The sequence below is a fragment of the Sycon ciliatum genome, chromosome 7 (genome assembly GCF_964019385.1).
Source record: "Sycon ciliatum chromosome 7, ocSycCili1.1, whole genome shotgun sequence".
In the NCBI taxonomy this organism is placed as follows: Eukaryota; Metazoa; Porifera; class Calcarea; order Leucosolenida; family Sycettidae; genus Sycon; species Sycon ciliatum.
In genome coordinates this window covers 24,501,802-24,529,706 of record NC_088649.1, presented here as the reverse complement: position 1 = coordinate 24,529,706, position 27,905 = coordinate 24,501,802, and the positions used below count along the sequence as shown (strand labels likewise).

At 45.3% G+C, this 27,905-nt stretch overlaps 1 long non-coding RNA gene across 1 annotated transcript; it reads left to right on the top strand.

The window, feature by feature from the left end:
* Positions 1-4,506: 4,506 nt before the first annotated feature.
* On the top strand, positions 4,507-9,671 carry LOC135820623 (uncharacterized). The gene is made up of 2 exons (XR_010554144.1): positions 4,507-4,912; positions 8,727-9,671. It is a non-coding gene; the product is annotated as an uncharacterized LOC135820623 (long non-coding RNA).
* The last annotated feature ends 18,234 nt before the right edge of the window (positions 9,672-27,905 follow it).

The following is a 27,905-nucleotide window of genomic DNA, read 5'->3' as shown; positions in this document are numbered from 1 at the left end:
GGGCACAGGAACCCCTTATACAGAAGAATTTGGGGTGGCAATGACGTGTATCGCATAATCTCGCATGCTCACCGCCCATTTAGGGCGGTGGGCATGCGCAGCCAGTCGCCACCTTCCCATTCCTGGCACAGTTGCGATTAGCTGGAACTTACCTTTTTGTCTTGTACTTACCTTTTGTGGTTGTCCACCTACCTGTCTTCTAAAAGTAGAGAATATGCCAAAAGATTTGCTTCTGTCGTAGTCCGGCGGCCCGGAGTTTAGGCCTTGACGGATTATGCTAGCATAATTTTTCGCATAATTCCTGCCAAAATCGAATAATCGCATAATTCGAGGCAAATTGCATACGAATCGCATAAAATTGTAATAATCCGCCTGTACGCATCAAATTCCATACAGTTATACATGTTCTACAAGTACAAGTACAAGTAGATGCACTAAGAAGTTGTAAGTTTACGACTCCCTTGATAATATGTCCAGTCCACTACAATCAGTGATGGTCGTAGCCAGGTCGGACGATGCGTTGACCCCGTTGAACTTTTGCTACTACAGTACAACGCCCTCTACAAAAAAATTCCCTTGTTATTTTGCACAGAACCATTTTGCATTAGCAGCATATGTGAGCATAATGCGGCATAATATGGTAACTTTTAGCATAAAAATAGCATAATTCTGCAATTTTTTCAGCAATGCGAAAAGCATAATTTCACGAAAATATTAGCATAATCCGTCAAGGCCTACCGGAGTTAGGCCCCGGAGCCGCGGCACCAACATGACTAATCTACAACTATCCCATTACAGGCCGTGCAGTGGTGGCCGTAACTACAATTACATTATTAAACATACCGACACCACATACACTCGCACATCAGACAGATTTAGACATGTTCGGGTCACACCACACCTAGACACACACTCACTCGCCGCGCCATGCCCTCACATATACAGCACCCGCATTCACATACTTACACACATACACACCCACACACACACACACGCACACACGCCAATACTTTCACATCGAGACTCACATCTTGCGGTCAGACATAATATCAAACGATACTTATCAAAACGAGAGGAGAGAAAGTCGTGACTTGCCGTGAAGACGAAGTTGCGAGAGAGAGAGAGAAAAGCAAGGAGATGGCATTATCCCATGGTACGGTACTATAGGCCTGTTTCAGCCAATCAGGAGCCTTGCTGACCGGGAAATAATAGCCAATACAATCCCGCGCGGGATGATATTCATTATTAACTGGGTTCACTTTTACCGTACCTACTACGGTGCACCCTGCATTGGCATGCCCCCACCCCCTCTCGATTCGATGCAATGCATCTTGCCACTAGAGTCCTTTCGATCAGAACCCAGCGACAAAATGCACTACACAGAACCGTGAGAGGGTGAGAGCATGCCAATGCAGAGTGCACCGTCGGTACAGTAAAAGTGAACGGAGAGAACTTACCTCCGCGACTACGTCCAAAACCAGATTCCACACAAACAAACAACAAACTCCAATCACTATTCAACTCAACACTACGACACAAAGGAGACTTCGAAGTGCATCAGTTCTCATTCACTCTTTGTAAACTCGAAAACTACACAAAGTATCACCATCCGAGTGAAAATTACTACATGTAATTGCAAGGAGAGATACCGCAACAACTCGAAAAGTACAAGACGTGAAAGTGAGAGGAAAAATCTTGTACAGAATATTCAACAGTGTGAAAGAAGAAGAGCTCAGCAATCCATGTGTGATGTAGATAAGATATGGATGCAAGATGCGACCCGCAGTGATTATCATGACATCGTATCCAGCACGATTGCCACAAGAACAATCTAAAACGTAGATGCTGCTACAAATCCAGTATGCCTATAATATTATAACAAGATCAACGTTCTTCTGATTGCATAGTGGCCGATAGTGATACAACCAAGAGTCTTGATACAACGAAATGCACTTTACTCACTGGTGCCTATGTCCGACGATATGTACAATGTGGTTACTGCCTGCACGGACAGTGTTCAGCAACGATCCCAAACCGTTGAAAGTTCCACGCCGATCCAATGACAAGGAAGTCAGCACCAGCATCCACAATGACGTTGTATCTCACCGTGACTTGAAGTATGGCCCTTACTTTGAACCAAATGACTATGTATCATAACAGTGCAATCTTCGTCAATTCTCTAGTCCAACTACAAAAATGCAACTTGTCTCCCGAGCTCCATCGCTCTCAAACCTTGACTGGATTGACAAGAAAGGCAGCATCTTGTTTTTGGTATAGCTGTACCTTGGTAATTGTGTTCAGAACGCAGTTGCGTCGATCCCCAAAATGCGTAGATGTACCTGGGATAAGTAGGATATTGACCCGCGTACTCGGGTGTTACCGTACCCTCATATCATCCCTCCTGCTACGCAGTCGGGATGATATTCGGGAGGTAACACCCTCGTACTTGGGTAATATCCTATACATATGATCTAGTTGTGGCCATGGAAATCCATGGCCACGAGATTGCTGGTCCCGCATGCAATAGCGTATCACCGTAATAAATATGCGTACGAACTGTTGCATAAAGAGCGGGAGCCATGTGGGGAAATATAAAATAAAGACGATTATGAACCCGTTTACGGGAGATAGATAAATAATAAAACAACTAAATAAGGCATATTTGTCCCGTAGAGGCCTAAAAGGCACGTGCCAATCGTATGGATACGACACTTCCGTAATAGATGAGAACACATGGAGAGCAGAGCCGGAATGGGCTGTAAGGCTGTGTTTACATGAGAAATTTCAACCCGGGTCGAGTTCAGCCCGGGTTGAAAGTCTGTACGATAGACAAAAGAGGTGAGCGTTTACATGAAGACAGTTGACCCGGGTCAAATACTGATATGCCGCCAAAAGTCCACTTCTACAGTCCTGCATGGTCACGTGAAACCGTTCGCGCGAAATTTGCATCTGCAGTGCTGTTCAAACCTGGCGCGAGATACGCACAGAAGTACGTTTGTACGATTTTCTTGACCCGGGTTGGTTTCAACCCTCCCCTTGGGGGGAGGGTTGAAATCAACCCGGGGCGAAATTTCAACCCGGGTCAAGCGCAATGCGTCATGTAAACGCGCCATTCACTTTGTGCACATGGCGGGTTGAAATCTGACCCGGGTCGAACTCAACCCGGGTTGAAACGCCTCATGTAAACACAGCCTAAGGCTGTGTTTACATGAGAAATTTCAACCCGGGTCGAGTTCAGCCCGGGTTGAAAGTCTGTACGATAGACAAAAGAGGTGAGCGTTAAGAAGCGTTCGTACGAACAGCGCTTGCGTGATGTAGAGCATGCCTCGTTTGTCCCGGCCGTGTTCTCTACGACTGGCGGCATGAGCAAGTGTGCGTCAGCTCTGTACAAGAGAATTGCTGTGTTGCTTGCAGAGAAGACCGGTGAGTCCTACTCCCTCACCATGGCGTTCATCCGGTGTCGTCTTAGCGTAGCGCTAATACGGGCCAGTGTAATGTGTGTGCGTGGTAGCCGATCCATGTTTTCTGCCCATGCTCCTGTCGCGTCATCTGCAGCTGTGGTCGCTGCGGAGGCATCCATTATGGCTGACTGAATATTGTCATATAGACTGTTTTCACAGCCACACTAGCTCATTTTTACTACTTCGAAGTACTTATTATTTGCCATGGCGACCCCCGTAAGTCCAAATAGCTGGCCGGGCAGGGTTGGGCCTTTTTTCCTTTTTCTTTTTCTTACTCAGCTGGCTTGGCGAGAAGTGGACTTTTGGCGGCATATCAGTATTTGACCCGGGTCAACTGTCTTCATGTAAAAAAAAAAAAAAAAAAGACAGTTGACCCGGGTCAAATACTGATATGCCGCCAAAAGTCCACTTCTACAGTCCTGTATGGTCACGTGAATCCGTTCGCGCGAAATTTGCATCTGCAGTGCTGTTCAAACCTGGCGCGAGATACGCACAGAAGTACGTTTGTACGATTTTCTTGACCCGGGTTGATTTCAACCCTCCCCTTGGGGAGGTATATTATGTATCAGGCCTCGTTTACACGACAACGATTGAAAAACGTTTTTGTCAAAAACGTTTTCAAAAGAATACGCTTCCACAGATTTTGATAAGAGCGTTTACACGACAACGCTGAAAAACGTTTCAAAAACGTTTCAAACGAAAAACGGCCTCAAAGTGTTTTTCAATCGTTTTCGTTCCGTTTCGTTCTCGTGTAAACGGCAAAAACGTTTTTCTAGTACGAGCCTTGTACTCAAAACATGCCGCCGCCAGCCTGCGCCAGGCCAACTTTTTGCACGTGACCATTGCGCGCCGAAAAAAGTGTTCCAGTGTACACGATTATCGTTTTCGTGTAAACAGCAAAAACGTTTCGAAAACGATTGAAAAACGTTTTTCAATCGTTGTCGTGTAAATGAGGCCTCAGATTGCAACGACCAGGAGGCTCTTAGTAGTGGCTGCAAATGACCGATATCCGTCACTTGCAGCTCTGCATCAGAGACCTGTAGCTGGCCTGAAGAGTTGTAAAATTACTCCTTCGTAGCCGGGGGAGTCAGAGCGAGGGCGATTCACGGCTTGGTCAAAAAACTGTCGGCCTGGAACGTAAACGTGGATCTGCCGACACAGTTCACCTGGTTCACACGCCTGATCTGGCATGCTGCCTTGCGTGAAAGGAACATTTTTCCGAAAGCAAGCTTCTTCTCCAAAATTCGAAATTTCTTTCCAAAAATGCCGTCGTCCTTGACCTCGAAGCTGAATGTTGTTAGGATAGAAAATTAGCGAAGATGTAGCCGACCCATTCTGGCAAGCCGTGTGCCCTCTGGATATGCAGTTGTTCGCCATGGTCAACAATCTTCTTCTCCTTCGTTCGTACTTTCACTTTCCTGACCACGAATACAAGCGGTACCCATGCTCAGGTTAGTGTTTATTTGTCTGTCTATGCACATACATGTAATACAATGTACTGTTCGTGCTGCAGGCGCTGGCTGATCATGGAAATAGAGGAAGCAGCCAGCTTTCTTTGAATTCTCGTGCTTTCAACAAAAATATGTACACACTTTCCTTGGCTCCTCTTTCCCACCGCCACCATGCATGCACAATCGAGCTTGCTTTAATGCCCTGCAGTGCAGAATGCTCCCACCACCGCAACTACCACCGCCGCCACCACCGCCGCCACCACTACCAGCAGCAGCAGCACCACCACCGCCACCACCACCACCACCGCCACCACTACCATCACCGTGACCACCACTATAGAAGCATTGTCGTGCACGGCACGTCTGCAAAAGAAAATAATAGTATGCCAGTGCTGTAATGCCCTGCAGTGCAGTATGCTCCCGCCACCACCACCACCACTAACGTTATGGAAGCATTGTCATGCACTGTACATCGATCCACAAGAGAAAATAATGCCAGTGACTTACTAGCACCTCCATGCTGCATGCGGACCTGGACACAGCACTGTTCCCTCTGCAGGAAAGGGGCGGGGGGGGGGGGTGTATTTCATTGTCCCTGCCTGAAGTAATAATGACTACATGACATGATATCCAGCTAACTTTGCCAGTAACGAACGACCCTTGATCGGGCATGAGAAAAGTGTTGGTATTTGGGAGTTGTCGTCATTCACGGGGTTGAAAATATACGGCTATATTGTTACTAGGTCTGAAGATAGTGTCACTATCCGTGGGTTGTTATACCCGTGGTTGACTGCAGATACGTTTGGATTATTCTATGAGTATATGAAGGGTATACGTTAAATATTTTCCTGAGGACATAGCACGAGGAAATTATGGGGAATGCGCAGCAGTACATGTATAGAATGGTGCAATCCATTTCTCCCAGGGCACTTTCCCAAGACTCCTTCCAATATTCACTCTTGGCGCGACCCTTGTGAACTGAGCGGGGTGTATCGTTGAATATACCCCTCTCAGAACGTCTACTGATTGGCTGAAATCGCCCAATTCATACCGTGCCATGGATGTCAGGGAGTCGTAGCACCCAAGGAAACAACACGAGATCATGATACCCAAAATGATGTACTGTAAAAGCGGAAATTTTCAGTGGTGTTTTATTTTCGGTAACTTCGGTGCCGACAATTTTTACCGAAAAAATGCACCGAACTTTTTCGGTACTACTTAGTGGTACTAGCACCCTTACCTGGAAAGCGGGTATTACCGAAAATTTCCCTCCACCGAATCGCCGATTTTGGAGAATTCCGAAAATATTACACCACCGAAAATTTCTGCTTTTACAGTACACAGATTGGATCCATGGAGATTCTACATGATCTGTGGTTTATGCAACTCGTGATTGCGGACTTGACTCACTGGCCCCAAGCATGGGTCAGTCAAGCGATGCTATATGCGAGCATGTATGTATCGCACTTGCCCCTAAGGCAGTTAAGGCAACTGTCACTGGCAGCCCAGGGTTGAACCCACATTATTAATTTTTGAAATTTTCTAGGGTGAAAAGCTTCATGCACTGGGTGGTCACTCTCTATTCATGTATACCACTCTGCCAATAGTGCATAGAGCTCTCTTTTGAGCTGCCCAGCTGGCCCTCGTTATGATTTAGGCTGAAAGTCTACCGTGCCGTCTCCCTTATGCTATGACTCCATAATGCATATGTACAGAAGAAAAAATCCCGGGACTCCGTTGATGAAATTCTGTTTTGTCAAGTGGGCATTTTTGATTATTGTGAATGGCGTGTAGTGCCATAGTACAGTTCCTTTTGCTACATAACGTTTGCACAAGTCACCTTTCAGCAATTGAACTAGGAAGATCTATGTCTCTGATCTTGTCATTTGGCCCGGCTGGTGCTGTGCACTAACAACCATTGTCAGGCACCCTCGAAAGACCAACAGCGATGAGTTCATGACCCAAGCATTATTTGGGCCGTTAAGTTCACTAAACGGGAGTGTAGCAAGCTTTGATCGGCGTGCTTGTGAAATGTTGTCCGAGCTGAATAGAGTCTATCTCCTGCGGTTTAGTACAACAGCTTCACACCTAATACTGTAGATTCGACGTCTCCAAGAAAAACCTCCATGGAGACTGGAAACTATACCAGATCATAAATGATGCAGCAGCTCAGCTGATTCCTCAGCTCGTGTCTAGGTTCATGTACTTTGGTAAACGTGTTGTGGCAGACTCCATGTGCAAAGCTGCATACTCTTGGGGTTATTGATTCTTGCTGATAATTCCATTAACGTTATTGCATAGATATGAACATCATAATAATTGAATGTTGGCAAGACCCAACAAGGTGTCCCTAATGACTTACATCAGATCTTCACAAAATGCACATACTGTAAGACATGATTTTATAATATACAATCATGTCTTACAGTATATATTATATAACGAGGAAGCAAATCTAACGTTTTAACGGATGACATTTCTTCGTTATAATAGATCCGTTGAGGCCGTACTGCTTCATATATGCTGTGTGTGGATATGGCAGAATACTGCAAGATTGTTAACATATCTTCTCGTTAACCTATGAATTTTGGACAATCGTTAAATTTGCGACTCGTTATAACAGCATGTCTTACAGTACATCTTGAAAAGCCATATTTTGGTTTCACATACACGTCTCATTTCTATCACAGAGATCAGTAGCCATGGGCCATTGGTGGCAATACTGGTAGGAGTCGCCCGAGGCTTAGCCAATAATTTCCGTTCTATACCCAATATACATACCCGAACTGGGCACAAATCTATCCCATTCCTTGGTGCTGACCCCTTTGATGCACCCCCGAATCCCTTAGCATTATTAGTACCTCCAATTCATTTCATCATCAGCTCACCGCATGCTCAGTACTGTGTTGTAAAGTATGCAAATTTTCGACGCTTTTAAATTGCAGTCTCCCCAGGGCAAAAACACATCTCGGCCACATTGAAATTTCAGCCTGTACTGCTGATGCCTGTATACACTGTCACATTGAACCTTGCGAAACAAATTTTAGGCTACAAATGCCCAGTACATAAAAGGGGAGAAGGCACTGAACGAAGTGTCAACCTACGAATACAACCTACGAATACAACCTCAGTGCAACAACATGCTCTTTCTCTTTCTGCTTGTGTAAGCAGAAAGAGCACGTTGTTGCACTGAGGTTGTATTCGTAGGTTGACAGTTCGTTCAGTGCCTTCTCACCTTTGGTTACGTAATCTTGTTACCTTTTGCGTTTCCTCTAGTAAATAAATGACAACCGCTCTATTCAGTTGCTATTCACTCCTGGCGCATGCGCTGGACGCAAAATTCTTTTATTAGTGATGTCGAAAAAGTATGCGGTTGTCAGTTGACAAACCTCCTTTTATTTACAATTCAGTTGCGTGATGTCCACCACTTTCCGAATTAAAAATGCACAGGCCGATATTAGCCGAAAATAAAATATGCGCCGAATATGCAGTACCTTGCGCACTCTGTTAGAAGACATTAGGGCTACTGGGAATGAATGCTCAAGTAAAATGATGAAGTACAGTAATACAATACTATAGGGAGTTCATTTGGCATGAATGCACCAAGCCAACTCTCCTATACAAACAGTATAGTGTTGCTGCCAAAAATATGATTAGCTTAAGTTGCCTTTTTGCATTATTATGGTTGAACTTTTTTCCTGTAGCTTCGGTCCCATGCTGTGGATTTAATCACGAAATTTGTTAGCAAGACGAAGAGGTTTTATGTGAGCTTACTATTATTCTACCTGCACTTGCTTTTATCTTTTTTGTGCAGGACTCTGAGAAGCTGGAGGGACCCCACAAACCTCAAGCATTGAGGATACAACTTTTAACCAAGAACCAGGCAACATGATGTGCATGTATCACGTTCGCTGTGATTGCATCGTTTCAGGGTACACTGACAACATACTAGTACTAGGAACTAGTCCTTGATTAGCAGCAGTGGTCTGAATTATTGCCTGGCCGCTATTCATATAATCCTTTGGTGCTTACTCATTGCCTTGTTCTGTCTCTAAAATGGCGTATGGGTGTTCTGAGGCTTGTAATATTTGCTCAAGCCGCGCATTGGCATTGGTGCATGTCGGTAAATGCCAGCCACTGCTGCCTAGCTCAACATGTTTTGTATGATGTAGAATGCGCTCTGTGTATCTACAATCGAGTGACCTGCTTGTGTGGGCTAACTGTAACTACACCAACAGTTGCACTAGTATGTGCACTGTGCTGGCACAGTGTATCATACTCAGTCTTGTCACTTCTTCTCCCACGTTTACTGTATTGTTTAATTCACTGTACACATCTTGCCCAGCTCCTCTAAGGCCACACACAATTAGTTTGTTGTTTTGGGCCACTACACTCAGCTGGTGTAAGGTTGGTCTGCTTCTCTCTTCCTTCTCTTCGACGTGTCCAGCCAATCATTCATGTCAAGCTTTGCATAACTTAGATCACTGTATATACAGTCACCTGGCTGGAAACGTCCATGGCTGCAAAATCCCATCTTTCTTGAGGGACCCCATTTTATAGAGTGGACGACATTCACTTTCCTGATGACTCACCTCAGATGTTGGTACACTGTATTGTACCCATCCCTGATTTGTACATGCACCACTTTTTTGGCAACTCCGAACAGTGAGAATGTCTGCTGTGGATAGTTCTCATGCTTTTAAACTCATTCGTAAACAAGTACGGTTTTATACCACCAAAATGTAGTTCATTACAAGTCGTCGATTGTGATCCTTTGTTGAGACGAAAGCTTCGGGACCTGGGAGTACTTGTGACATACCCATATCATACTCTGTCAGGTTCTGAAGCTGTGTGCTGTGTGCCAGGGGTTATGGCGATCGAGTGCATGTATGTTCGGATAAGGGCGTGGGAAAACACTCATCTAAAACATACTCATTTCCTCATGCATACTTTCATTTCTCATTCTTTTTGGCACACACTCCAGCTCCTCGAAATTATCATGGGATGCATGTTGATGACAGCCTGCTGCCATGCAGCCTGAGCAGTTCGGACAATCAATCATTCGGATAATCAGCATTCTATATTACTACAGTTGTAGCAGCTGTATTTCATGTACAGTACTACAGTAGAGTCAGGCGCCGAAGAACGTGTTGCCCAAGAATGTCCAGCCTGAAATGCTAAGAACACCACCGCCTTAAGTTTAAAAGAATGGCGGTGTTGGTTTTCCGGTAGCTTTCGGGATACATAATTATGATCCTAACATGATTGTTTCTAAGAACATGCTACAAGAGCGCAGCCGGATGGCTGAAAAATAAGAACACCCCAGGATAACCTCTTGGACACAACGTTCTTGGACGCTCGACTCTACTGTAGTATGGAAGAACACTCTTCGGCAGGGATGTTACATGTTAGAAATCATGCGTACAAGATGCCTATTTAAGTCTGCTCTTCTTTTATGACAAGCTTTGGCATGCATGCAGCTCTTAATAAATCCCAAAGGTGGAGTGCAATGACATGTTTAATAAGTCCCAAAGGTGGAGTGCAATGACATGCATTTGGAACCGTGATCACTAAAATCCTGCGCTTACCGGTAATTCTAAGATTTAGAACTATAAGTGATGTTGCACACCAAAGAACGTCGTTCCGAGGGCCTAGGTCGGGGGCGTTCTTGGAAGAACATCATGCTGGATTGTAGATAAACTATATAACCCGCATGTGTGTGATAACAAAAGCTGCGGTACAGTGCGGAGAAACTAGTATAACATACTAATATCACCAGTAGGTTTTCTAAACTTCTTGTTCTATACTGGAGAATATTCCAGCGAGTGAATCCAGAGCAAGTGCTATGGAAATGGACTAGCGAGAGCTCACAATAGCCAGACAGACCCACGAGTCCTTTCTTGAACCGAACAATAATCATCTATCGCATTCAACATGCAGTTTGGGAAGCCATGCAGTCCTGGGATAAATATCCAAATGCATTCTTGTCTCCAGACCAAACAACAATTGTTATCATACTTGACAATTTCCAACTCTACGACCACCATGCCAGCTCAAGCAAAAAGAAGCAAAGGAAGACGGAGATTTCTACTTGTGCAGCCATTCAGGGAGGAGCACGAAGGCTGTTTTAACATTACATGATTCGACTGTGCACGCACTTTCCAAAAGTGTACTTATCACACACCACGTGAACTCTTAGGCTGTTTGCAGTGCGATATACTTACATGTGCATGCCCTTGCCGCACATTCACACTCCAGTACAAAACAGAATTATGCAAATATGTAATGCACATAATGTAACATTCTACGCTTGAAAGCAGATCAGCATTCGAACTTTTTCATTGCCTTCAGGCTGCAACAGCATATTGCAAGAGGGCACAATGGTCCAACCCAACATCTTCCAGTGAACACCATCGGCCATGGCAGTACAGACCATCTGACATTCACTCACACCACCCACATAGAAGAGAAGCAACGACAATGTTGATACTTCATAGTTAACACGTTACAAATACTACTGAGGGTGCATATAGTCAGTACACCAGGTTCAGGATGCATTGATCCATTCTTCTGATTCAACTACCTCAGCTGCTCATTTGATCTATGGCTATGCATGCTGTCGTCAGTGAGCCACATCATTGCGAAAGACTGATGACGGAGAGATCATTGCGCGTGTGTAGTCACAATACTATCAGAGAAATACGTTTGGCAAATATAGGAATACTGTGGACAAAATTGTACACAATAACCTGCCTTGAAGCAAATCTCAGAAAGAAAGCGCTGTGCAGATGCATGTCAGCCGCTTCAGATTCAGTCACTTCGTGAGATCCAATATTCTTCCAACTGTTCTGTTCAGCCTTCGGTGATCCACAGAGACAGACAAACAATCTGTTCCGTCCTTCCACATGAGAAACAGAGAGTGAACATGTTCCAGTTCATTCCAGTATGAAGGTGGCGGATACAGGCAATGAAAGTCATCGTTGGGCCAACATGACCAGCCTTCAGACATGAGTTCTCAGAGACCTTCGCTCATGATAATGGTATTCACCCTTGGCTACAATCCTGCAAAACACGTGAAAAGATTGCAGCAAAACAAACTGGATGTTATAAAGAAGCAATTTAGGAAAACTAAGCCTATCGTATTTGTAGTACAGTGAAGTTAAGATACAACACCCAGCAGGCAGGCAAACTTGCTAATATCCGATGAACTAGCATGCCTGGTCATGGCATACCGGGTACAAAATATGCAACCAGCATAACGTTTCCACCAGTATTGATAATCTATCGTAACGTTATTATCAAACTACATAACTGCCAAGAATGTGCAACTACTAACATAATGTACGATCGGCTTCGAAATCCAATGATTATGAGCAAGCGCGCATATATTTCTACATGTGCCATGTAGATAGAGTGTTTCATCAGGTTCAGTAGGCATGGATCCACAGTTCATTGTTCTGCTTCAACTACCGTAGCTGTGATGTACAAGTTTTGATCTCTGGCTACGCATGATGGTATTAATGAGCCCAATGGCCCACAAAAACCGAAGTGATGAAACTTTCTGCCGTGGGCAGAGGGATCATCGAGTTGCCCACTCTTGGTTATGTACTCATGCCATTACCAACTATCAGTGCACAAGTACTGCTACGCCCTCACTATGATCCATTGCAACAATATCACCAGGCACATGCATGCTACTGCACCCATTAAACCAAGAGTCGCAAATAGGAAGATCTTTGCTGTGAACCACAGCTAGCTATAAGGTGCTTTGAGTCCAGTTTTGTGGGAAAGTTGCACTGCATGATGCACAATACCACATTGAGCGAAATTCTTTTTTTCACATAGCGTGAAGTGTCTCTCGAGAAATGCAATGCACAATGCATAGCACATCGCAGAAAAATCTTGTATTGCACCTGCAGTCTAAAACTGCTTGCCAGCCAGAGCTCTTGAGTCACATGCACCAGCATGCAGGAAGTGATGCCCATCACGTGTCACCCAACCTAGAAGTAAAGCTGGACTCAATTTCCCGTGATACGACCTGTGATGGAGCTGCAACAACCAGCGATGCAAGTTTGCAGTCCAATTATTTGAAACTGGCCTGCTATGTTGCTGAGAACGTACTCAAGGCAACATTTGAGAAATTACCTTTCGAAAAAATGTTCGGTACAAACATGGCCGGATATTGTTTAAACTTGACGGTACTGTGTGAAGAAAACAACTATTTTGTTGCATAGACTAAAGGAGCTATCCAGCATTATCCATAATTTTCACGAAATGAAAGAAGGACCCTCCTCCCACCCCCCACCCCCCCCCCCCCCCGATTGATGTCTGTAATATCAATATTTTTTCGAAACGAAACTCCCCTTGACCCACCCACAAACGAAACTTTTTCTCTTCGTGTAAAAGATCGACAATTATGGACCCGGCATTATCGATAATTTTCACGAAATGAAAAGTTTAGTTATGAGTAACTTGTGACCGTCCCCCACCCCCACCTACTCACTAATTATGGACGGCCCCTAACGTGCCAGGTTAAACATGAATGGACCGTAGAAGATTGTCTGTGATATCACACGATCAGAACAGGTGACAACCAACACTACATGGCTGTATACTTGATGTGCTGCATTTACTGGATGCAACGCAGGGAGTTGTAGCATCTAGGTAGACGGCACAGGCGACTGTAAAGCTAAATGACATGGGGTTCGACCCAGGCCGCCAGGGGTTCCTGTTTCAGCCACCCTTGGGGCACCATCGGGCAGATCTATACACGCTCGTACATGGTATTGCTAACCTGGGCCGTTCTCAGGGTCAGTAGGTCAAGGCCGTGATCGCGGGTTGCACAGATCACGGAGAACCTCCAAATCCTGAACCAAAATTCTATAAAGTATTGTGTAGTGTAGGTGCTATGACTCCCTGGTGCGATGTACCTGCTGGTAAATAGACAAATTGCAACCAGGCCATAATTCGGATAGAGCAGACGATCCTGTCCTGGACCCTGTTCCACATTCAAAGTATCTAGACTCATATAGTGAGGGAGGAATATTGTGGTACTGACTCCGATTTTCATGCGCTAAGAAATTATCAAGTACATTGTATATGTAACTGTAAGTGATAATCACTCAAAGTACGAAGCTAACAGTAATATTCACTGGTTAGAGGGAAAGGCACAAACGGGAAAGGTCTGAAGAAAAAATTGACTGTCACCACCAGGATTCGAACCAGGGACCTTCGCTTGAGGCCAGCGATGCTCTAATCACTGAGCTAAGGCGAAGCCGTCATCCCAGCCGAGATCGTTCAACATTTTCTTCAGACTTCGTAACGCACACTAACAACATCAGCTAATGGTATATGTACTCTTTTTCGATTGTACATGCAAGCTCTACCTTGTGATGTTGAGCTCTCTTCGTTTGGTGGGGGTACTCCGATCGTCTAATGTGAACCACAGTCCACCTACAATTCTACATTTGCAACGTTGTCCAATGTGCATCGGCACGCATTGTACATAACTGTTACAGCAGAGTGTAGATTATCCGCACCCCTCGGGCGCACGCTTTCTCCAGGGGGTTCGGATGGGGAAAAATTCGGATAACGGAGCAGTCACACATCCATCTAAGACTTGCACATTCCTTCACGTTTCCATCAGTTCTCACATTCTCTTCACAGGAACTAGACACACTCTAGCTCCTCAATATGAAAACTGGCATTTCGAATAAGTGATTGTTCGGAATATCGGCATTCTACTGTACCGTAAAGTCGCGGATAAAAGCCGGGCTTATAAGCACATAAGCCGCTTTCTCCATCAGGTTTTAATGCAAACCATGCTTATTATGCACCACTGATATTTTTGCCAGACTTGTATGCCAGGCTTCTACGTGCGACACGCGTAGATCTACCACTGACTACCGGTATGGCAGCAGTTTTGCTATGCACCATACATAGCGCATGCACTCTTGACCCACCCGATCCGCGCTTGCATAGAGCAAGGCTTCTACGCGCGACGGGCTCATATGCATTCGACCCGTTTGATTTTCAGGCTTCTATCTGCGATGTGCTTGTATGCAAACCCGGCTTTTATCCGCGACTTTACGGTATTCATATTCACGCTCTGGAACAGGAGATCCTAGTTCGACTCAGACTGCCCTTTCCATAATACGTTTCCCATGTACTCGCAGTTCTTTTATCGGAACATCTTTTCTTCCCAACCTCAAATCCTGTGCAACACCGGTTGGCTTTCCTCAGTTTCCTGAATGGTGTTACCTCTCAATAGAAGCATGAGTGGCCATTCAATATACCGGTATAGTAAAACATGTCCATAATTATCGGAGAAAGGATCGGATGTGGCTAAATAATTTGAAACTGTCCACCTCTCCTCACTGCGCTCTTGGCCCACATTTACCACACCATAGCGAGGAAGTTTGTTCTTGGATAGATGCTCTACATCCTCCAGACATCTATCCAAGAACAAACTTCCTCGCTATGGTGTGGTGAATGTGAGCCAAGAGTGCAGTGGTGGACAGTTGCAAATAATTTTACTACAATGTGCTAAGCAGAACAGAGGCACTAGCACCTGGGTGGAAACTATTCTGAATTTTGAATGCCACGGAAGGCTGAAGAATACCCATGAAACCACTGCCAAAGCAAACACAAATTTGAAAAGCAGTGCATGCATGGTGGCGGTGGGAAAAAGGAGCCAAGGAAAGTGTGTACATATTTTTGTTGAAAGGATGAGAATTCAAAGAAAGCTGGCTGCTTCCTCTATTTCCATGATCGGCCAGTGCCTGCAGCACGAACAGTACATTGTATTACATGTATGTGCATAGACAGACAAATAAATACTAACCTGAGCATGGGTACCGCTTGTATTCGTGGTCAGGAAAGTGAAAGTACGAACGAAGGAGAAGAAGATTGTTGACCATGGCGAACAACTGCATATCCAGAGGGCACACGGCTTGCCAGAATGGGTCGGCTACATCTTCGCTAATTTTCTATCCTAACAACATTCAGCTTCGAGGTCAAGGACGACAGCATTTTTGGAAAGAAATTTCGAATTTTGGAGAAGAAGCTTGCTTTCGGAAAAATGTTCCTTTCACGCAAGGCAGCATGCCAGATCAGGCGTGTGAACCAGGTGAACTGTGTCGGCAGATCCACGTTTACGTTCCAGGCCGACAGTTTTTTGACCAAGCCGTGAATCGCCCTCGCTCTGACTCCCCCGGCTACGAAGGAGTAATTTTACAACTCTTCAGGCCAGCTACAGGTCTCTGATGCAGAGCTGCAAAGTGACGGATATCGGTCATTTGCAGCCACTACTAAGAGCCTCCTGGTCGTTGCAATCTGATACATAATATACCTCCCTTGGGGGGAGGGTTGAAATCAACCCGGGGCGAAATTTCAACCCGGGTCAAGCGCAATGTGTCATGTAAAACGCGCCATTCATTTTATGCACATGGCGGGTTGAAATCTGACCCGGGTCGAACTCAACCCGGGTTGAAACGCCTCATGTAAACACCGCCTAAGTATACAATCAAGAGGTCTGGCAGGACTTTAGGCCTCGGTCACACTACGGCAGTTTGAAGCTGGACGCAGCGTCAAGCCGCAGCACTTGACGGAGACGTGGGGTCACACAGTGTTTTGTTTTTTTTGCAGCTCATGACTGCCGCGGCTTGACGCATTTGTCTACGTCACAAAACCACCAGGAAAACTCAATGACGACACGGATTCCCACGGAAACCGGCCTTTTGCTTATTATACAAAAACATTGTCGGACAAAGTTTTCGAATTTTTCATTGATTTTTGATTACAAGAAGACGAAAGGTACTAGCAAGAGTCCATGGACTCTTGGTACTAGGTCCACGCGTGCACGATCGTTGTTGTTTCTTTCCGAATTTGAAGCCATTTTCAGTTGTAGTGTCATTGATCAGGCAAGAAAAGTCCGCATCGCAGCTGTGTTTCTCCTGACTTCGTCATTCTGGTTGTCCTTTTTGGGGCTCTTGACGACAACACAACACTCACAAGTCAACAGGCTCCAGTTGGCCGATAACCCACTCAAACAACTGGTCCTTTCTCGACATCATTTTCTTCTCAGAAAACGCCTCGCTCTTCCGCCAGGTTCGGAGCAGAGCAGCCTCGGCCTCGTAGGTCCACGGACTCATCTCGAACAAAAAGAGGGAACAAAAAAAACCTTGAACAGACGAATGTCGAATACTGCTCAACTCAAGCAAAGTGTCTTGAAACTAATTTTACTTGAAAGACACTGTTTTTCCGCCAAGCGTCACTCCCATCAGCGGCAACGCAGCCGATTTCCCCACGTCAGACGCAGCAGCGTCTGACGCTCAAACTTGCCGCGTTGCGTCAGTTGCCATGGAAAAGCTCATGATTCTGACGCTGACGCAGCATTTTTGCCGTAGTGTGACCGAGGCCTGCTGAATCAAGGCCTCGTGCGTACGGCCGCGAGCGCAGGCCTCGGCGCTACGCGGCTTGGCCTGCGCCCTTGGCCGTACGCACTCAGCCATAAAGTCCTGCCAGACCTCAATAAAAACTGCTTTATGGCAGTTTTCTAAAAAAAGGTTATTGTGTTCTAGTCCATGGACCCCGTCTAAAAAGTAAGAAATTAACGAAATGTGATAGCTGAAAATTAAAATTTCACACAAAACCTCACAATAATCACAACAGTTGAACTGCTGCTTTCAACACTAAACTTGTACTGCACCAACAATTGGCAACATGCATGTCATGTATGCATAGGAAAGAGGATCACGAGGGGTAAAGGTCTTCAACATGTATCTTTCATTCTGCGTGTGATTATTGTGAGGTTTTGTGTGAAATTTTAATTTTCGGCTATCACATTTCGTTAATTTCTTACTTTTTAGACGGGGTCCATGGACTAGAACACAATAACCTTTTTTTAGAAAACTGCCATAAAGCAGTTTTTATTGCTATAATTTCTTTTGTTTTTCTGTCACCAATATCAATATGTAAATGATGGCCTTCACATCATATCAATAATTCAATACCGTAATATACGCATTGAGGTGCAAGCCTTTTCTTGCAGAAAATAGCACAAGGCTAGCATGTTCTTCTGCGGGGAAACATGTGAGTAGTGATGGACCGTGGTGATACTTTTTTTTATACGGAGGTCATTCTGTGCATGTTGCTGTAGCAGTATTTCATGACTGTCATAAAATTGTCTTGCCTTTCAGATATTTCAGATTTCCCCACCCTCGATCAGATTTATTTGAGAAATGTAACCAGGTGCGTGTCGCAGATGTTTTTGTTGATTCTGTGTTTATAATGGTTTATAATCATGGGTTATCGTGATAAGGTCATTCTGCATCATATTGCACTGAAATCGTAATCCTGTTGATGTCGATACAGCTTTTGGAAGTAGTTCGATGACTTCAAACTGTTAGTCCACGATTTTCTAAAACAACACAACAAAGGAGAAACAATAAACATGTATTAAAATGTAAACAAATACATTGCTGAGTCCGACACATCGTTCCAACAACTACACTGATCCTGAGGATAAAAGGGGCAAGGCTACGCTTGGAGGTACTGAGAGATAAACAAGGCACTCCATAAATAATAAAATCTTACACATCTCTTGGTGAGTATGAATGATATCCAGTTGAACCTCTTTAGGACGAACACCAAGGGACCGATGGTATTTATTCTGTGAGTTTGTCTTAACCTATTTTATATATGTAGGACTCAGTATAAAGTCCATGCACTATATGATGTCCAGCACCCGATATAGAGTCCATTGGTCCAAAATCCACTATACAGAGTCCAGGAGTCCACTCAGTTGTGATCAGCTTCAACCTGCCGCGCAATCCCCTATGAGGAGTACACTTTTTCTACCAGTCCCCTATTCACAGTCCAGGAGTCCAGTTTATCCAGTCACGCCGTCCTGTGACTGTGTGTTGTGCCCGAAAAAGAACAAACACATTTTCAGTTTTGCTTGCCTGGTGGCAGCGCATTCCTTTCTTCACTTCAGCCATAGCTGCCAGTTCTGCTGTGAAGTTGCTGACAGTAATCTGTCACGAGGTAACCAAGGAGGATAACGAGACGTTCAAAATCAAATCTGGAAAGCGTCTTGTGGTTCTCTGAAGACGTTTCATCAGTGCGCGGGATGAAAGCAGAAATTGCAGAACGAGAAAAGTTCAGCACAGTTCAAATCTGACGAGTCAGGTACACTGACACTCTCTTTCGTTCGACGCCACAAGGATCCCCTGTTTGGCTGGGCATTGCTGCCAGTAAGACGTTTGAACGGTTTCATCAGAGCGAGGGATGAAAGCAGAAACCGGAGAAAGAGAAAAGTTCAGCACAGTTCCAATCTGACGAGTCAGATACACTGACACTCTCTTTCGTTCGACGCCACAAGGATACCCCTGTTTGACTGGACAAGAGCTGCCTGTACCACCGTGTCAAAAGGCTGTCCAACTACATGGCAGGACGATGACTGAGGTAAGGCAGCTTTTACTCGTTTCGATTGGTCTGCTGTTCTGTCGTTATGCTTGAATTTTTTTCCATTTTCAAGGAGCGTATCGTGTTTGTTTGATGTTGCTTGAACGAATGCGCTAAAAGTAATCAACCACTTCGTAATAGTCCTCAAGGACTGCAAGGACTTTGCATCAATTGTATACGATCGTCAAGCTATCATCAATTATTATAATTATTTCATGAGAAATGTATTTTTATCCCTGTGATAATTATGTGAAACTCCACGACACTCTTCCTCTAGTATGATGTCAAATACAATGGGATCCACAAACGCGGTGCCAGTGTACTAGTAGTAGTAGGAGGATTGCTTGTATGCCAATGACAAGAAAAAGCTTCTCAAGTTAATACTCGTATTCCCTGAAGTAACCGTTTTGATGTCACGAACATGACATTGTGTCAGTGAAACTGCTTCGTGACAACAAATCATTGCATTTCCATCTTGGGGAAGACTGACTGACGGCAACGCTGTACAGATTGTTCAAATCATCTCATTTCAATTTAGTTGCAGTGAAGTGAAACACTGTGTACACTACATGTATGGTTGTGTGTCTGTGCGTCTTGAGTGTGAACAAACGATCTTATTCCTCGTATTACTAATAGATTATTGTCCCCACCGTTACCTGTTCACAGGTCTTTGAGTGGATTGATTTTCATTGAGCATCACATTCGTTGAGAACTTGGTAGTTGTGTGCTCCCATGCATCATTACGGTAATAAGCGTATCCTTGCGCTATCTATTTGTTGCAGGTGTGCTGATTTTCAGAAGCTTGCGGAACTGAGTGCTGCTGAACATTTGCATGGCCATGAGCAATGGCGAAGCTTGCTATTGCACTCTCAGCATGTGCTAGTATTATGCTGACTACTGCACTATGTTACTCTCTTACACTACTACATGTATGTAAACGTGCGTGCCTCCGCCCACGTATGCATTCGTTTCTTATAATTATGTGTTATCCCTCTTGACTTTACTTGTAAATGGGTGGACGTTTGCATGGCTGTTGGAGTTGAGTGTGTATCGTGTCTCTACTCTTTTTTTGGTGTTTTCTTGGCGTTGTACAAGTTTGTGTGTGTGTGTGTGTGTGTGCGCGCAATAATTTGAAAACAAATTAATCCTGGGCTCTCCATTATTCTCTTTCGATTCTTGTTTTTTTCTAGGTATTTTCTTGGCGTTGTGTGTGTATGTGCATGTGTGTGTGCGTGCACAATTTTTTGGCAACACTACATGATTGAGATATTGTAATTTGCAGCGTCTGCGAAGAGACCAATTGATTTGAGGATGGTGTTTGTAGGCTTTTTCATGTAATGAAGTGGCTGCAGTGGCGCCTCAATACATATTTTTTACCTTGAGAAGTGAATGATGCAAAGGATTAAAGGGAGAGGCCGTTTTCTGGGTAATATTCACTGCTTACAGTAGGTCATAATGTCTAATTTCGAACTCTGGATAGGGGATGCCTAATTGGCTGGACTTTATACAGGAGTGTTGTCCACATAAGACTCTTTAATCTTTATAGTTGATTTCAAAGTTTGGACTCCGTACAGTTAATTTTGGACAAATGGACTCTATATAGGGGTGAAGCCAATTGGCTGGACTCTATACAGGGAGTGATGTCCATCTAAACTTTGAGCTCACAGTTGATTTCAAGTTCGGACTCTGTACAGTGGATTTTGGACCAATGGACTCTATATAGGGGTTGGACATCATATAGGGGCTGGACGCTCTACTGAGTCCAACATATATATATATAACCAGTGAATACAATTATTTCTCCAATAGACATACGAGTAGATTTCTTCTACAGCGAAAGATTCTAAGCCACACCAACTCATTGACTCGTCTCGTATGAAACAAATGAGTCACTAGAGAGGTTCTGCAAAACGAAAATGCGCACAAACTTTCGTTCTACATGATGAAGTGCGATACTTCGCACGAACTTTCGCAACTTTGGACGCGAAACTTGCAGGGAACACGAAATGAACTGTCGTAGGAAATTTCGTGAGATCAGGTCATGGCGTACGTGCACTTGGCCCGCGCAAACTACGAAAATGTGCAGAACGCAAAGTTCGTGCAAAAATTCGTACACACTTTCGCAAGGACTGTCGCGAAACTTCGTTCGAATTTTCGTTTTGCAGAACCTCTCTACTGAACGTTTCTTTAGCAACATGACGGCAACTGAAACAGCAATAGAGAAAGTACGATACATGCACATTCTTGCAGGTACTACAAACAGACTACAAACAGATTGCAGATCGTAATTCTTGCTTTGGCGGCACGAAACTTTTTTTGGGGCAGTGCAATCTCGGCGGTACTCACAAATAATAAATCAAACAGCCCAGACTCGAGTAAACAAATCCAATCACACAAGTACGAGATCTTCACGAGACTGCACCCATTGGCTTGTTTCGTATGAAGCAAACAAGTTTACTGAACCTCTCCACAATGGAGATTTTCCCTGATACCGTATGCGAATTTATTTTGCAAACTCGGTCAACGGGTCCTTGAATCTTTCCCTCCAGATTGGGAACTGCCAACGATAGTATGCCACTGACCAGTGCCTTACTTGTAACGTACCAATGTACAATGAATACCGGTATGAGTATTTCGACAACACATCTAACATGAGCCTTACCGTCAAGAAGGTGAACTCGCGTTCTTCGCACACTGTAGACAAGGGCAAAGAGATAAAAATGGATCTAAATCCGAATAAAATCAGCACACGTTTCCGTAAATGAAAGGGTGAGCATAAGCAAATGAATCGAAGGAAACAGGTCAACTCAGAGATCACCTGTCATCGAGTATTCCGTAAAAGGAGGCCTCGGCAGCGGAAAAGTTAAATTTAGAAAAGAGATCCTGTCAGCTTTTCCATTATTTATTGCATTCCGCCCAAAATCAGCACACTTTTCGTAAATGAAAGAGTCAACACAAGCAAATGAATCAAAGGGAACTGGTCAACTCACCTGTCATTGAGTAATATTCCGCGAAAGGAGGTCTCAGCAGCGCCGAAACGAAATAAGCAAGGCCAGGAGACGAAATATTCGAAACAGCTCATACAAGAAGCAGTTCCAAAGAAGGAAGTTCCTCGCGCATGCACATCCGAACATGGACTGCACTGCAACACAATGTCTGCCAGCTGCCGTGCACGTGCACAGCACGCGGCTACCACCCGTTGGTAGATCTAATACCGAGCACCTTACGTAGAGACTTACGTAGCCTAAGTGAAATACCGAGCACCTTACGTAGAAACTTACGTAGCATAGCGATGTCGTTTTTCTTGCCATGTGAACACAATAATAGGGAGGTTTCGCTCTACGGAATTACGTATGAAAATAACGTATGAACTGCACGGAATTTTCATACGTAAAAATCAGAGCTGTTGGGTTTCGCTCTACGTGATTTCTCCACGACTGCTCAACATGCGTTGTTGCTTTGGAGATGCGTTGGCTAGCTGCATGCGCCCACCGTATGCACCATGAACCGAAACCGCGTTTTCCATTATATTTTGCACGTGGTGTACGGTGTGTGTACCTTGTGTTTCGCGCGGCTTGAATGTTGCCATGGACAAATGCGGAAAATGCGAAAAAATATTTCAAAAAGTCCTACGGAGGACCCAACGTAGGAAAGAGCTTTCCTACGGAAATCCGTAGAGAGATTTACGTATGAAAGTTGCCCTCGCTCCCCGGCGCGTACGACATACGGATTTTCATACGTAATTACGTAGAGCGAAACCTCCCTAATAGAAAAGCTGACAGGATCGCTTTTCTAAATGATTGTATACCGGTATACATCTTGCCCGAGCCTGCAGCTAAGCGGGATTCACAGAAGCTTTTTTGCGATGCGACACGCGATGCGACGCGATCTGCGACGGACGCGTGCGATGCGAACTCGCGAAATACCATTCACAGAAGAAGTCAGTGATGCGACAACATCTTGCTGATTTGGCTACGTCACCATGATATTCGCGCGGTTTGATACAACTTGTACAAATTTATAGGCAACTCTTGCACCTTTGTACAACTTTGCTGTAGAAAAGGTCAAAATCGTACGCCAAATCGCTTGTCGCATCGCATCGCATCGCAAAAGTTGAGCCAAGCTCAACTTCTGCGATGGCCTGCGATGGCGCAGTTGCGTCAGTTGCGTAGGGTCCGCAATGGTTGCGATTTGGGGATTTCCCGGTTTCGCGGCTGTCGCATCGCGTGTCGCATCGCAAAAAAGCTTCTGTGGATCCCGCTTAAGGCCGCGGTCACACCAAGCGCGATTCAGCCATTCAGCGGAAAAAAGCGCTTTTTGACGTCATCGTCGCTACGGAAACGGCTGAATTTTCGGCTTCAGCCTTTTTCAGCAGTCAGCCGTTTTCAAAGCGCTGAATGGGAGCGCTGAATGGATTCAGCCACTTTCAGCCATTCTGGCGCAGTGGCGGGAAAAATAAACTCGTTCAAAGCGCATCTTGACATGATCTTGCAGCTTGCATCGTGTTCTGCCACCTTCCAGCTTTCGTTGTTGGTGAAACTTCTCTCCTTGCCTTTTTGTCGGTCATCATGGAATCCTGGACAGTAGCACTGGAGCGGCGACTACTGGAGCTTTGGTTTGAAACAAAAAACAAGTATGAGACCACTATGAAAAAAATACCAGAAAGAGAGCGTGGATCTTGGACGAACTGAAGAAGTGTGCTGGAGAAGGCAGACGGGAAAACAAGAGAAAATCATATTCAAAAATGAGCGGGAAGAAAAAAAACTCTAGCACACAAAAAAATCCAGCCGATTTCGCGCCGTGGTGTGACCAACCGCCCCATTCAGCACAAGCCACTTTCAGCGCAAGCGGGAAACGGCTTGTTTGGTGTGACCGCGGCCTAAGCCAAGGCCAAGCAGCAAGGGCCGTAGGCAAGGGCAGGATTCAGCAACCATGACCTCCTGAGCGGGCTTCATTACATACTTCGTTGTATTCGCCGAAGTCGCTTCACAGGTAGAAAGTTGGCAGAGGGGCGGCAATTTGAGGGGGGCGGATCAACGGTAGATCTACTATGGACAAACGACATCTGATTATGGCTCTTATGGGCCTGAGTTTCGTTTGGTCCCTGCTGACTTTATTCAAAAGTCAGATGACGGTACACGCAACATCCTCGTTGGCAGTGAAGTCTATCATGATATGGGAACGCGCTCTGGAGAGCAAAGACCAGCAGCAGAGTAACGTGAGTGGAAAGCAGCAGACTGAACGAGACGCGACCTCGAAGAAAGCCAGTCATCAGGTACTGCCGGCCAGCAACACCTCACTTCTGAATGTTCTAATCCTCACGAAGACAGGTCCTGGCAATTTCGAGCGACGAGAATTATCCCGTGAACTGTGGTTCTCAAAATGTAACAGCAGTAAGCTCTTTGGCAAGAGTACTTCTCCACACCAGGCAGAAAGCCGGCATCTACAAGAGACAGCGAGCGTGGAATGTCTCTTCATTGCTGGCGTTTCAGAAAACGAAGCTGTCATGGAAGCACTGCGACAGGAGAGCGCGACCAAAGGCGACCTACTACTTGCACCATTCGTGGATGGCTATGGCAGGCTTACCCTCAAATCTATGTGGTCACTGGCGTGGAGTTTGAACAGGGAGAATCGATTTGGTTACATCATGCTGGTTGATGATGATGCATACTTAGCACTACATAACCTCATACCCTGGCTGCTGCGTCAGCCTATCAATAATTTATACTCTGGACATCGGCATGGGAAATCAACTCCAATTGTGCAGTGCTCCGCAGATCCCAGGAATCCAAACTGCATCAGCACAATCCCACGCTTTTTGAATGGCGGGCCCTTTTATGCGCCTTTTGCGTCCGGCTTTGCATGGGTCCTTTCCCGTGACGTGGTTGCACGCATTGTGCATGAGGCCATGCAGTACATTCTGGATGGCGAGGGTCTCCCTGGTAACGTAGATGATGCGATGGTGGGAGGTCTTGCAAACGCAACAGGCGTCAGTCTACTTGATGAGCCAGGCTTTATCCACTACGCAGATGAGCAGTGTCCCAAAAATGTCAGCATAATCGCTTTAGGCGGTGCTCCTGACCAAGTACTAAGGAAGATGATGAAGAATGCTCGAGCAGGCAAACCACCCTGCTTTGGACTCTAATCGAGTCTGGTTAAACTCAGCTAGATTACGACTACAATATAAGTAAATTTCACGGTTCGCGTGAGACTCGGCTGCAGATTACGATTGTTCGATGATTAATGTTTACATCTCAATAAAACCTTCGTAACATGTCGCTTCAGCTGATTCCGTTTATTGCCAGCCTAACCCTTTGCTGCCCACTCATACTTGAACCGACATACGTCTATCGGTTCGACCGAGCATTGAAAAAGTGATAATGGCGATCAAATTGAGTTCGCTAGATTCCTAGGGGTATACTGCTTCCAGAAATATATCTATAGGTTTACATTTGACAATATGCTTCGTGTTGGAGCTAGGAGTAATTTTCTTCCTGCTGTTCTGGGTATGCCGAAACGTATACATTTTAATGGGCAGCAAAGGGTTCATTCACATTTATGATTGCGTGAGGATAAAACTCAGAGTAGCGGCTAAAAACTTAGTAATAAGCCTTGCTTGCCATTGTTGTTCTGAGAATCTTCACTCCTTAACTCCCAAGACGGTCTCTGTTCGGAAGACAGTATGCTGTGGTGTGCGTTACGCAGTGCTGTTCTCTGTGCGTTCTCTGTGTGTTCTTTGTGTGTTCTCTGTGTGTTCTTTGTGTGTTCTCTGTGTGTTCTTTGTGTGTTCTCTGTGTGTTCTCTGTGTGTTCTCTCTGCGTTCTCTCTGCGTTCTCTGTGCGTTCTCTGTGTGCTCTCTGTGCGTTCTTTGTGCGTTCTCTGTGCGTTCTTTGTGTGTTCTCTGTGCGTTCTCTGTGCGTTCTTTGTGTGTTCTCTGTGCGTTCTCTGTGCGTTCTCTGTGTGCTCTCTGTGCGTTCTCTGTGTGTTCTCTGTGTGTTCTCTGTGCGTTCTTTGTGTGTTCTCTGTGCGTTCTCTGTGTGTTATCTGTGCGTTCTCTGTGCGTTCTCTGTGCGTTCTCTGTGCGTTCTCTGTGTGTTCTCTGTGTGTTTTCTGTGTGTTCTCTGTGCGTTCTCTGTGCGTTCTCTGTGCGTTCTTTGTGTGTTCTCTGTGCGTTCTCTGTGCGTTCTCTGTGCGTTCTCTGTGCGTTCTCTGTGTGTTCTCTGTGTGTTCTCTGTGTGTTCTCTGTGTGTTCTCTGTGTGTTCTCTGTGTGTTCTCTGTGCGTTCTCTGTGCGTTCTCTGTGCGTTCTCTGTGCGTTCTCTGTGTGTTTTCTGTGCGTTCTCTGTGCGTTCTTTGTGTGTTCTCTGTGCGTTCTCTGTGCGTTCTCTGTGTGCTCTCTGTGCGTTCTTTGTGCGTTCTCTGTGCGTTCTTTGTGTGTTCTCTGTGCGTTCTTTGTGTGTTCTCTGTGCGTTCTCTGTGCGTTCTCTGTGTGTTCTCTGTGTGTTCTCTGTGTGTTTTCTGTGCGTTCTTTGTGTGTTCTCTGTGCGTTCTCTGTGCGTTCTCTGTGTGCTCTCTGTGCGTTCTTTGTGCGTTCTCTGTGCGTTCTCTGTGTGTTCTCTGTGCGTTCTTTGTGTGTTCTCTGTGCGTTCTCTGTGCGTTCTCTGTGTGTTCTCTGTGTGTTTTCTGTGTGTTCTCTGTGTGTTCTCTGTGCGTTCTCTGTGCGTTCTCTGTGTGTTTTCTGTGCGTTCTCTGTGCGTTCTTTGTGTGTTCTCTGTGCGTTCTCTGTGCGTTCTCTGTGTGCTCTCTGTGCGTTCTTTGTGCGTTCTCTGTGCGTTCTCTGTGTGTTCTCTGTGCGTTCTTTGTGTGTTCTCTGTGCGTTCTCTGTGCGTTCTCTGTGCGTTCTCTGTGTGTTCTCTGTGTGTTCTCTGTGCGTTCTCTGTGCGTTCTCTGTGCGTTCTCTGTGCATTCTCTGCGTGTCCTCTGTGCGTTCTCTGTGCGTTCTTTGTGTGTTCTCTGTGCGTTCTCTGTGTGCTCTCTGTGCGTACTCTGCGTGTCCTCTGTGCGTTCTCTGTGCGTTCTCTGTGTGTTCTCTGTGCGTTCTCTGTGTGTTCTCTGTGCGTTCTCTGTGTGTTCTCTGTGCGTTATGCAGTGCTGTTCTCAGTGGGTCCTTGAACCTTGCCCTCCAGAATGGGAACTAAAAAGGATATTACGCCACCGCAAAATTCCGATTCTACCCTATGATCCAGCCATGGCATTCCGGAAGCAATACCAGTGCCCTACTTGTAACATACCAATGTACAATGTCACTGATGCATGTCCACTCAAATCCAATACTCAGCACATCAACAATTATTGTTGATATACGAAAATATGATGACGAATGCCTCAAGGCCACCGCACATAAGTATTTCGAAAACACATCTAAGCCTAAGCAGCAACATACATGTAAGCCTTGCCGTCAAGAAGGTGACCTCGCGTTCTCCGCACACTGTGGGCAAGGGCAAAGAGATCCGAATGGATCTCGTCAA